Source organism: Watersipora subatra, chromosome 2 (genome assembly GCF_963576615.1).
Source record: "Watersipora subatra chromosome 2, tzWatSuba1.1, whole genome shotgun sequence".
Lineage (NCBI taxonomy): Eukaryota > Metazoa > Bryozoa > Gymnolaemata > Cheilostomatida > Watersiporidae > Watersipora > Watersipora subatra.
Genome location: NC_088709.1, coordinates 75,662,791 through 75,674,826, shown reverse-complemented (window position 1 = coordinate 75,674,826; position 12,036 = coordinate 75,662,791). Strand labels below are relative to the sequence as shown.

General features: G+C 34.8%; 1 long non-coding RNA gene across 1 annotated transcript; it reads right to left on the bottom strand.

Annotated features, from left to right (window-relative positions):
* Positions 1-4,168: 4,168 nt before the first annotated feature.
* Positions 4,169-11,941, bottom strand: LOC137388756 (uncharacterized). The gene is made up of 2 exons (XR_010978019.1): positions 11,750-11,941; positions 4,169-4,972 (listed from the first exon to the last, which is right to left on the bottom strand). It is a non-coding gene; the product is annotated as an uncharacterized lncRNA (long non-coding RNA).
* Between the last annotated feature and the right edge of the window lie 95 nt (positions 11,942-12,036).

The window sequence follows — 12,036 nt, the reverse complement described above, 5'->3', positions numbered from 1 at the left end:
CAGCCGTGTTGGATATGTAGAGAAGGCTAACCTATGTATGTAAAAGGAAGAGGTATAGCAACGAAGAGGGAGGAAGGTTATACCACAAGTTATTAGCTGGTAGCTGGATTCAATTAGCCTGTGGTCCATGAATGTTTATTGACAAAAGGAGAATGAGTTAAATACTAGCAGGTCAAAGAAATACTTTACTAAAAATACACGCTATGTACATTGCTACCTAATTGGCTTTCTGTGAGTCATAGATAAGGATGACCTCTGCATCCTGAAGACTGAAGCACACTGGTGGAATATGGAGTGAATTCATTGGAACATTTGCTTGTGTTGATACTGTGGCAGACATTCGTTTAGAACACAGGCTAATCTGTGGTATAAGGAGCCCTTGATATTTTGACCTTCCGCTGTGTCCATGATTGGCTGGCTGATGCAGTGAGAACATGTTTTAAAATGAAACTAAAATCTTTCTGAAAGAAAGTGGTTGGACTCGACAATCAATGTGAAATAATATACAGCTCTTATAACTTATACCTCCTATAACATAAAGGATTTATTTGAAGTTTATGTTTTGTACAACGTAAAGAATTCCATCCAACATAAAGTGTCGAGTCAGGTGCAAATTCTCAAGCTAAATTTGAATAACAAGAATCTCGAAGTCCATAAAATACCGGCATCTCTAGCCACAATAAAAAAACGACGAACTTGAAAGAAAAAAAGTAATCTATTGGTGCAGTTGTTGGCGTGTCGATATACCAAACTGAATGTCACGAGTTTTAGTTTCGACGAAAGCTAACTTTTATCTTAACCTCAAACCTTGGTGACGGGCGGTCAGACAGACACCCTTCCTAATATGAATAGCAAAGCCATGTTTTTATTTTACTTTTAAAGACATAAAATATTTTGCGATAGTTTTCCTTTGCATAATAGTTTGCCGTTTGAAAAATGAAAAGAACCGATGTAAATTGACATTAAAGCTCTCTTTGACACTTTGTAAAATCACTGTGAATACGAACCATAAACCGTGTACAACTTATGAGAAAGCATCAAACTTGTTGATACAAACCATTAATACTACAGTTATTGTACAGTCTTTAAATTAAAAAGTTAAACCTAGTTTTTTTCCTTTGGGAAGGCCAAAGGAATCAGTTTGGAAAAATCTTGAAACAGATTAGGCAATTTACATGTATTCTACTGCTGCTATAACGTAAAATCCCTATGAAGTAAACCTTCCTGGAACGGATTATTTACGTTGTAGCAGTGTCTACTGTTACGAGACTGTGAATAAAAACTGTTTTCAAATAAACTCTACAGCAATAACTTCTAGAACAATATAAGATTTATATAGCAAACATTGTAATAAAATTGGTTTTTCTATGGGGCCTATGTCAAGAACAAAAGATTTTGTTGATGTCTGATGCCTCCAGTGTACTACACAAAGTCTTTATTTCAAAACCGATACTAGTACTAATGCTCTCTAATGACTTCCTTTTTGCCTCCAGCCTGCCTCATTCGTTAGACACTCAGACCAGCTCTGAAAACTACCTACTTAAAAACAATGAGTCGTCTTACCATACTATGAAACTGAAAACTAAAGTGAGAAGTGTACCCACCATATGACATCTGTTTATGCAACCATAATGTCAAAAGGAGAATTAATTAAATACTAGTAAGTCAATGACATACTTTACTAAAAATACAGCCTATGCATATTGCTCAGAGACTTCCTGTGAGTCGTAGATAAGAATGAACACTGCATCCTGAAGAGCACTAGAGAAATATCTAATGAATTCATTGGAACATCTATTTGAACACAGGCTAATCTGTGTGTATAAGGAGCGCTTGATATTTTGACCCGCCGCTGTGTCATTGCTTGTGAGCTGATCTTGCGGGATCATGTTTAAAAATAAAACTCAGATCACATTGAAAGAAAGTGGTTGGACTCGATATTGATACTCAATTAATATAACACCGGTGTGAGTAAAATCTGCTTTCCAAAAAAAATAAACAACAATAACTTCTAAAACAATATACAATTTATATTAAAACCTGTGTAGTACAATTGATTTTTATATATGTCAAAGAGAAATGACTGACAGTATTTGGTGATTGAAGTCAACAACCAGTGTTGTTTGTTTATGCAACTATTGCATCATAACCAACAATAAAGTCCAACTCTAACCTAATGAGGCCTTTACAGGATCTTATAGGCAGATGTTTACTAAGACCCTGTTACTCATGCCAACACTTGTTTAGCATCACTTGTCTTGTTTAGCATCACTTGTCTTGTTTAGCATCACTTGTCTTGTTTAGCATCACCTGGTAATGGATGTCATGATCTATTTAACAAGACTTTACTTGCCACAAACCAAAGAGTAGATAATATTTCATCACCAACCTTCCTGTTAGAATAGCTGTAAGCAAGTGTAATTTCCTTGAGTCAGCTGCTGACTCTATGCTAACTAGAGTCAGACACTAAACCTGTATGCAACTACAGAGGCTATGAGAAGATGGAGAAATATTCTAAATTAAAAATCTAAGCACACGCTTGCTCATTTAAATATTGTTGACAGATACTGGTGAATGATAAATGATTACCAAGAACTGTGGCTGGAATATTAACTCGAGCACCCAATAAGTGGTGGGTTCCGAGTGCTCCTAATGTTTCTAACCAATAAGAAGTCTGTTAGCTGAAGGAACACAATAGAGCATAGATAGGCCTATTTCACAACAGACAGAGTATTAGAACTTCAATCAGAGTGTGATTGATAATGAATACTTGATTGTTGGGTGAAGCTGTGATAGAAAGTGAGAGATGATGAGATTAGCAGTGGGTCTCATCTATAGAGGTGACTTGGTATGCTTTCTATAGAGAAGACTTGGTATGCTTTCATGTGAAATAGTAGACAAAATGTAATGAATAATTTGATAACATAATATAGATAATTAGAGTCAGACAAAGGAAAGTCTCCTCTTTAGCTGAAGGAATCAACTTTGGTAGTCACAAGTCTCCTTTTCTGTACTCAAATACATGATGAGGTCTAACATGCGTATTTGAGTCACTAGTCTTATCAATATGTCTATGTGTAATTACATAAAGTTATCAACAAAGGTAGCTCAGCTCTGGACAGTATATCATTGTCAGTATCTGTGTTCACCCATAAAATAAATCTTTTCTTGCATAACTAGCCCATGTTAATAGATGGACTACCAAGAAACCATACATGTATCATATCATACCACAATAGTATATAGTGATTACACGGAATGATGTACAGTAGTGTAGAGTTGTCACACCTTTATTCCTTGCCAACGGTATCAGATTTATAAAGCAGTCAAAGAACATATTAAGAAAACTTGACTTCTACTTTTTACAATTTGTGTTTTTAAAAGAACCTTTGTGATGAGAGGCGGTTGTTACAATATCCAAGTTATTTAATACTCGTTTGTGAAATGAAAATCTTCTCAATTTTTACTGCTACATACTTGTACAGGTCTGTATCTAGGTATTATATTGAGTGGTAACAACTACTGTCCCCCATCCTTGTACAGGCCTGTATCTAGGCATGATATTGAGTGGTAACAACTACTGTACCCCATCCTTGTACAGGCCTGTATCTAGGCATAAGATTGAGTGGTAACAACTACTGTACCCCATCCTTGTACAAGCCTGTATCTAGGCATGATATTGAGTGGTAACAACTACTGTACCACATCCTTGTCCAGTTGTGTATCTAGGCATAAGATTGAGTGGTAACAACTACTGTACCCCATCCTTGTACACGCCTGTATCTAGTTATGAGATTAAAAGGTAACGAATAGCATACTACATGTTCAGGTCTGTCAATGTCTTTTTGTAACAACTACAGAAGTCAAATAGAAATGAACACTTGAACCTGAAAGCAAAGAGCGTAACCTTTATTCACGTTAAAGCGACATTAATGACAGGTGCTCGATGTCACGCTTTTTCCTACCTCGCTCTTGTATCCACTGCTTAACGCTTTATTGCCATCACATCTATAAGTATAATCTTGAAATGTTGCCAAATGGAAGAAGGTGGTAGCACAAGGTTTTCATTTTTAAACAACCCTGTTACTCGTTGTCACCGATGAGGGATAGAACTTATTCCCTCCTCCGCTGTACATATTTTAGCTGCTTTATAAACCTTACATCAATGTATTAAACTGATTGCCTTTTATTGAAAAAATAAGAGAGAAAGCAATAGAGTTATCATTGCCTTTTTAATAGGACTCTCAAATTCTAATAAATAACTAATACTGACAGGATACAGTAAATATCATCCGAATTCAATACTAATAATAATAATCGCAGTAATAACAATAGGAAAATAAGACGACTCCGATGTTCAATCTAGAGTAAGACGACAATCTGAATAGTATTAACAATTACTACCTGCATTCAACTAGGCAGCAACTTTGCTAGAATATGCTTCAAAAAGAACTGAGTGAAGTTATCCTTCCTTTCTTACAGCAATAATTGGCCTGTGGCCCAGTAATTTATAAATACTTCTAAAGCTCTTATTACATTAATTAACCAAACATGTTCTATGAAAAATTTAATGAAAACTAGGATTAGTGCAAGCTATACTGAATATGTATTTTGTGCTTGTCTGGTAGTTGCCCTTCCTTGTCTAGCTCGCAAGGGCATTTGCTGCAATGACACTTGCTGCAACGACACATCGGGTTCGACTGCCGATAGAGAGGCCCGTCTACAGCAGAATCGGAAGAGTCAGTAAAAAATATTGAATTGGAAAGGAAGGCTTTTGCCTTGCTGCTTCGAGTTGGCGTTTTGCAGTTGCAGCGTTCCTGCTTTGATATGGAGGTCTTGCGTAATCTACGGCACATGATGATGCCTATGACAGCCATCACTGCTATGAATAGACATAGTAGTACAGGTACGAGCCAGTAACTCACATCAGTGTGCATGTCAATGTTGATTGGCTCACTTGTAGGACATCCCACTACCAACATAAGAGAGTAGGAGAATAAGAGAGCTAATGTCGTGTATATACACATACATGCATATATATATATATATATAATTTTATATATATATATATATATAATTTATATATATATATATATATAATTTTATATATATATATAATTTTATATATATATATAATTTTATATATATATATATATTTAACCTGAGAGATAATTAGTGCAGCATGAAACAATAGAAGAAAAGAATTTGAAGAAAGTAAATTTTCAGTAAAAGCGCTACAAATCTGTTTTGCGCTCCTCAGGCGCGGTCTTACTGAAAATTTACTTTCTTCCTAATATTTTCTATTATCAATTATATTTTAGGTGTTCAGGGTAGAGTTCGCTTTTATTTGCTTTTGCATCTGCTTTTAATTAATAGATTATAGATATATATAAAATTAAGATATATATATTAATATATATATATATATTTATATATATATATATACACTGCAGTTGTGGCCAGCACAAAGGTAACTGCTTCAGTGACCTCAAAACAGGTTGAATAATGGTTTCCACGGTGAGTCTTGAAAGAAGTGAAAATAACAGAGTACTGATTCAGTGTGCATGGCACCCTGGGTAAATATCAAGCTGGTTCATATGATGTTGTTAACCGAGTCTAGAGGTTGTCAAACCTAACACAACTAAAACAGACTGAGTGGCAGCACCTAGAGTACTGCAGATTTAACAACAATAATAATAATGACAACTAGAAGTGACAAGAGTGATAAGGAATAAAAGTCAACCACAATAAATATGTTGTCTCAGAAACAGAAAAAGACACAATTTAGGTGTGCTAACTGGCGCAACTTAACACTCAGCCCCCTCAGAGTCGTGATGCCACTGCTATTACTGGTTGAATCTCATGTTTGATCGTTGCACAAAGTGAGGGAATAAAAAGTAAACATCTTTGTTTGTTACTGTTAAGGTCGTGTCACTGCACTTGTTACCGACATAAACATAATACAAATATTAAAAAATTTTAATAAATAAAACTGAAATTACACATGGATGGATTTGATTGTCAGGCTTATGTGTATTCTGTACATAAAATGGTTGTTTGTGAAAATAACTGCGTATTGCTAGCCATGATGTTGATATATTTGAATGGTGCCAAATCTCTTTGATAGTCTGTTTACTCTCCATGTTCAACATTCCTTAAACTGCTCAATATATCCTACAGTGTAATAAATCTTACAGTGTAATACGTGACATTTAAATCTTGCTGAATGTGATCAGTCGCTGGCACATATGCCTGGGTAGCTTTAGGATCATAGTGATGCACCTTGCTGAATATTGGGAAACCTCCATAGCCACCCCTCGAAGGTGTAAAAATCAATGACACTATCAAATAAAACTGTAGACTGATCTGACCCAAGGAACACCAATAGAAAACAAGCACTTACAAAATGCAATTTATCACCAGTCACGCATGAAGTACATCTACCCTATGATCCTGCTAAAATAATATCAGTAAAGTTTATCACCTGACAACTATAAATGTAACCATAGAGGTAACATAGGTAACTAAACCCGCAGTTCCATTTTGAATTATGAGGTTTTAGAATTTAGCAGTAGACTGGGTTTGATCTATTCAGCAACTTTCTTATCTCATGTTTTAGCACCTAACAAAACTCTCCTACACCTTATTGAATCACAGGCTATACAAAGCTGCTGACAACTAACACAAGCCTAGCGCCAGACAAATGTTGATGGACTCCTAGTACAACAGGATGTGAAATGACAGTGCAGTCTTCCACAAAGTTGTGTTGTAGAAGTAGAGAAAGCTAACCTATGTGTGATGAGGCCAGAGAAGCAGGGAGATTACAACAATAGTTATTAGCTGGTTCCAACTAGTATCTAATTATTAGTACTACTAGTATTTAACTAGGTCTAAAAGTATTTAAATGCTATTTAAAAAAAGAAAATAAATTAATATGAGCCAATGAAACATTTTAATAAATGAATTACAGCCTCTGTAAAATTCATTCAAAAGTAACTTCTTATTAATGACGAATCTGTGAGTCCTCTTACACAATTCTCCAACGAAGCTGAATTTGAATACCGTAATACCTCTAACTGAACGCCACCTCTATTTGACCGCAACTACAGAAGAAGCGGTGAAAAATAGAGCATCATAGCGTTCAATTAAGACATTTTACGGTAGAAGGAACTACAATAGATCTTGTAATATGCCCCATGAGGATCACTCATTTCATCAATGAAATGTACATAAATTACTTCTCATTTGTCTATTATGAAAGCTTCTTATTCAACTTGCGTACTATTATTATTTAGATTTCTGTACGAATGCCTAAATGAAATAGTACATAAGCTGGTAGTCTGAACCCTCAGGTATTAATAAACTATTTTAAGTGTCTGCCATGCATGCGACGATCTAACTTACTCTTTATCAGGATTACGCAGTAGCATTGAATTATCCAATGTCCAATATGAATGCTAGCAGAGATGAGCACAATCTCGAGAACTGAAACTTGAAAATTTCAGATAAACCCGTTGCGTTTGTTCATTATTTGCATTCATGTTCAGTATAATAAAATTGCCAATCACAAGCTCTAGTATACTGCCAGCCCTGAGTGACCACTACACTTAGTGATCTTATCTTGTATTCAGTGTAATGCGCCATCTGTGCATTCGAGTGACTAAATTCAACAGCCTGATAGATAAGCTTGATAACGCATTTGATGTAAGTAGGACTTCACAAGGCTGCTCAACTTGGCTGAATCACAACTAATTATTGAGTAAAAATGGCTGACCATCCTCAACACCTCCCCAACCGCATAGAACTAGTTTAAGATCCAAAGAGACTAGAGAACAAGGATGCATTCAGGTTCCCTAAGTGTACAGTAAATTGGCTGCAGTTAAGGGTACACGAAAATTAGTGAGGAGTACATGTAAATTAGTGAGAGGTATACATACATTAGTGAGCGGTACACATCCATTAGTGAGCGCACACATCCATTAGTGAGCGGTACACATAGATTAGTCATAGTACACATAAATTAGTGAGGGGTAAACGTAAATTAGTGAGGGGTACACAGAAATTAGTGAGAGGTACACGTAAATAGTTAGGGGGTACACATAAATTAGTGAAGGGTACACATACATTAGTGAGGGGGTACATGTAAATTAGTGAGAGGTACACATACATTAGTGAGTGTACACATCCATTAGTGAGGGGTACATGTAAATACAGGGGTACATTGCACAACCCTTGTTGTTGTAATGGAATTACAAGTTTTCAACCTAATCAGAATAAGCCATAACCATGGATGAACACACATGCGTCAGTTCGCATTGAAAGTCATTGCCTAAGTGACTTTTTTGTTGAAAATATAAGAAAGAAAACAGCTGGAAGGAATCAAAGAGCATGATAGAGCTTGGTGAGGATTTCCTATAAAAAAGACTAAGTCTGACAAATTGATAATTAAATAGATAACTAAAGCCCTTCCTAGCGCCTCGCACAAAGACACTTGGGTCCAGCCAAAAGTCAAGGTCGAGCAACGTGAACAATACAATTGCATATTAATACACTTTATCTCGGGGTATCTTGGACCTCGTTAAATTCTGTTATCAATACTTTTTTAATGCAAGTGCTTTCAATTGTTTTTAGATTCGCCTTCTCTGCATCATTTTTAAGATGTATTAGAGTTGTCTTAACAATCAAAGAGAAATTAACCAAATTTGTAATTTTATGTCTAATCTCATGCTAACAGTTTGACGAGGAAAAATCCAAGACATGCAGTCAAACTGAAGTTAACCTAATGTTATATTTGTTTTGTATGTTAAAACAATCGTACATGTACGCTGGATCGATTCTATTTCATTTAACTCACTCCATAACTCAAAAACTACAAAAGGTACTTCAAATAAAACATATAGCATTAAAATGCATTCTATGAAATTAAGTAAAAAACTAAATATCAGTACCTAAAGGTGTCAAAACTAGATTAATACAGTAATGATCAGTGAAACGGTTTTATTGCTACTTTAGTTTGGAAACGCATGAATGGAAGTGTAGGCTTGGCAATGTGTAAGTATGTAGGTAAGTAAAAGTAAGTAATAAAACTACGCCATGTACATGTAACTTACTCTACACTTTTCACTATCTTCAACTTTGCTATAATAAAAACTGCTTTATCCGTCTGAAGCCAGGCTAAAATCTTTCAGAAAAAAGATTGCCTCTCACGGGACTTTATCACAAATATTCCATTTTGTGGCCAGGCTTGACTACCACTGCACCACTTGACCCCCTCGCTGAATTAAAGAATGATTGTATACATAGTTATTACACCTGACGATCTCTCATGGTGCATCTTGACTGCCAGCGTACTGGTTTACTCACAAAACTGTTTTGAGAAATGACAACTAGTGACAAAAATGTCAAAGAATTCACATGTAGAGGTGATCATAAGTTGATGTCTGTGTAAAAACTATGAGAGAATATTTCCAGGTTATTTCCTGCTTTTATTCATTCATAAACAATTATCCTTTTGTTGTTCATCTGCTACAGTTAATGACATGACGTTTTCAAAATAACAAACACACAAAACTAAATAATTCAACAACTGTAACAAATAATGTATCAATAAATATGAAATATTACATAACATACATATTACATAACATACATATTACATAACGTACATATTACATAACATGCCTCAATAGACGAATTAAAACCAACCGACTATATATTAAATCATATTCAAGAACTAAACGCAATGAAGGGCGGCTCTTGGTAGAAGCTCACTATGCCACGAAACGAACTCAGTGATACCATAGAATGAACTCAGTGATACCATAGAATGAACTAAGTGATACCATAGAATGAACTAAGTGATACCATAGAATGAACTCAGTGATACAATAGAATGAACTCAGTGATACCATAGAATGAACTCAGTGATACCATAGAATGAACTCAGTGATACCATAGAATGAACTCAGTGATACCATAGAATGAACTAAGTGATACCATAGAATGAACTCAGTGATACCATAGAATGAACTTAGTGATACCATAGAATGAACTCAGTGATACCATAGAATGAACTCAGTGATACCATAGAATGAACTCAGTGATACCATAGAATGAACTAAGTGATACCATAAAATGAACTCAGTGATACCATAGAATGAGCTCAGTGATACCATAGAATGAACTAAGTGATACCATAGAATGAACTCAGTGATACCATAGAATGAACTCGGTGATACCATAAAATGAACCTTAATATACCATTGAATAAATTTTGAGATGTTATAGAGTAAATCGTTTTTTAGTTATTTTACATATAATTCAGACTTTTATTTATGAATGACACTAAAAGAGTATGATATCAGTTTAGAACAAAACGCAGTATGACTTGATTAATCAAAATAAACCAGCCCAGTTGCCCCAGAGCGAGCCACCCTTAAGATGCTTCAATCATAAAAGATAGAAGTGTGGCTAACAGGAAGGTAACCGGCTGATGATGCTATGATAATATGCATGTAAATTATTTTATGAATTGTCTTATAACGTAGTCTCCTTTTTATTTATATTTTGATGTACCATGATTGATAGTGTCAGCAGTAGTGTATTGGTAAAAGTTATCACCCACATACCAAAAATGTTAAATTAATGTAATACAATGTAAATTATATTCATGTAATAATAATATTAAAGCTTGATGTAAAGTTACGAATTATGTTAGTATCTGATTGCGTGTGTGGTCTCCACAAGACCACTGAGCTTGAGATATCTACATTGATTAAGAAAATTCAGTCTAAGGTGAGGTACATATAATAATATAAAATCCAATAATGATATTAGTAACTATCAACAAAAAGCTATACGAACTAGCAACATTTTACTTGAATTGTAGTATGTTTGTTTTGCACTGTAACATTCTTCAGTGACTTTGCTAGAAATTAATGCCGCTTTCAATAGTTAAAAAATTATCTTAAAATCAGCTAAATAAAATTTAAAACCTTAAATGAACAGTACTGTTTTCTAAACTTTTGAATACAAGTATAAACCTCGAGGCAATTGGACTAAAGTTGACTTAGGGTGAATGGTCTAATTTAGGGCGAATGGACAAGGCAGAGTTAGATCTGGGGCAACTAGTCATGGATTCGAACTTGGATGTGCCTTTTGTGTGACTTAAAAAACTGATATGTAAATGTAATGGATTACTTCCACCACAAAAATATTAAAAGTTGGTGCTTTTGATGCAATGTTGAATCACTACGAGGTGTTAAAAATAAAACATACAAATCAAATTCCAGAGAATGTCCGAAAAGTCACAAAATCCACAACATCACTATAACTAAAATTCATTATATACGCAACAGAATAAACATCAAATAAAAAAAACTCAATGTATTAACCGTTCATTCTTTCCTTTATCGTTTAACCATTTCATACAATAAGCTTTTTTTATTTTTTTGTTTTTGAGGTTGTAATTTTAGTCTATACTTTTGATTGTACAAACTTGAGGCCTGCACAATATATTCATATGAATATCTGCAGGATCTATTTATACCGATACCGATACCGATCAAAAACCTGCATGACTTTTTTTTCCAAACAGAATACTTGTGATGACACGCAGTTCTTCATGTGGATAAGATTAAGCTGATTTGTGAGAACAATATTGTATAATGAAATGCCATTGGCATATTATACATAAAAGAACTGACACATAACTTTGATCTTATACTACTCAGGGGCTACGGTAACTTACAATTGTACACACCGAGATTAGGGAGAACTTGCCTCTCTCCAATAGATACGGAATGCCGAAACTCACGTACTGACAATCCCTCAATAAACCGTTGGCTTTTGTTTTGCCAGTTAACTCTGATGATGAGTCGTCTTACCATCTACCGTAACAATATTTCCACGAATCCGATCTTCAAGTCGTACTAGCAGACAAATCTTCAGTCAACGAGGAATATGAGCAAGCACGAAATAATGCCTTAGAACTTAACAAAATTAAATAAAAACGGGTTCAAGAAACTACTACGTAAT